Below are 1,663 nucleotides of genomic sequence, written 5' to 3' on the forward strand. Positions count from 1 at the left end.
CACACATTATTCCTCATCACCTCTCAACCCTATAATCCCATCTCTGGCCTTCCTCCTTTATCTGACATATCTGAAAAATGTTTTATCACCTCACTTTAGCACTCTTTTCTTCCACTAGCACTTTTGCCATTCATTCTTTCCTTATTTCTTTCAGCTCTACCAAAATATTCTTCCCTGTATTCATATGTTTTACATCCTTTGAACCTTTTGGGTGCAGTTCTAGTCACCCCGGTTCAAAAAAACAGAAAGCGGAGCTAGAAGGGTGATCCAAAATGATAAAGGGGATGGAACAGCTCCCCTATGAGGAAAGGCTGAAGAGGTTAGGGCTGTTCAGCTTGGAGAAGAGACGGCTGAGGGGGGATATGATAGAGGTGTTTAAAATCATGAGTGATATGGAATGCGTAACTAGGGAATGGTTATTTATTTACTCTTTTCAATAATACTAGGTCTAAGGGACACTGCATGAACTTAATAGGTAGCACATTTAAAACCAATCAAAGAAAGTTGTTTTTTTTCCACTCAGCGCACAATTAAATTGTAGAATTTGGCGGTGGTGAAAGCTGTTAATGTAGATGGATTTACAAAAGAATTTAGACAAGTTCCTGAAAAGGTCCATAAACCACTATTAGCCATGTAGACTTGTAAAAATCACTGCTCTTCCCTGGTTCTGAGCAAGAAGGATTGGACCTGTTCTTTGGGATCCTATCTGGCACTTGTGATCTGGACTGGCCACTGTCAGAGACAGTGTCCTAATAACGGGGAGGGTTGACCTCTCTGGACCCTGGGTGTGTGTGTGGGGGGGGGGGGCGCAAGGTGCCTTCTTATTGCAGGGAATGACATTGGATTGATCAAACTGCTCTCATGTTTGGATTCGCTCTCTTCCTGTTTTCGCTTTGCTCAACAATTATTGACAAATAGTCCCAATCTCTGCTTAGGTACATGTGTATGTGTGTGAGTGTGTGTGTCTATCTGTGTGTGTGTGTATGTGTGTGTGTATGTGTGTGTGTGTCTGTGTGTGTGTGTCTGTGTGTGTGTGTCTATCTGTGTGTGTGTATGTGTGTGTGTGTGTGTCTGTGTGTATGTGTGTGTGTGTGTGAGTGTGTGTGTCTATCTCTCTGTGTCTGTGTGTCTGTGTGGTGTGTGTGTGTCTGTGTGTGTGTCTGTGTGTGTGTGTCTATCTGTGTGTCTGTGTGTGTGTGTCTGTGTGTGTCTGTGTCTGTGTGTGTGTGTATGTGTGTGGTGTGTGTATATATGTGTGTATGTATGTGTGTGCGTGTCTATCTGTGTGTGTGTGTGTGTGTCTGTGTGTGTATGTGTGTGTGTCTGTGTGTATGTGTGTCTGTGTGTGTGTGTCTATCTGTGTGTATGTGTGTGTGTGTGTGAGTGTGTGTGTGTGTGTCAGTCATGTTTCAGTTCTGTTATTTACTTTACTGAGAGCAGGATGAATAGGCAGTAAAACGCCTCTGTTTGGATTGATGCAGTCCATCTCTCCCTCCTCCCTCCCTCCCTCTCTCCCCTCCCCTCTGATGAGGCTGAGCTGCACCTCTCCCCTCTCACACAGTCTAACTGTTGCCCATGAGAAGAACAGCAGGAGCGAAGGGACCCGGGCAGCCGACGAAACCCATTTAGCCCGTCAGCCCCCCAAAAAGTAGCCCAGCTCTCC

The sequence above is a fragment of the Rhinatrema bivittatum genome, chromosome 6, assembly GCF_901001135.1.
Source record: "Rhinatrema bivittatum chromosome 6, aRhiBiv1.1, whole genome shotgun sequence".
NCBI classification, from domain to species: Eukaryota; Metazoa; Chordata; class Amphibia; order Gymnophiona; family Rhinatrematidae; genus Rhinatrema; species Rhinatrema bivittatum.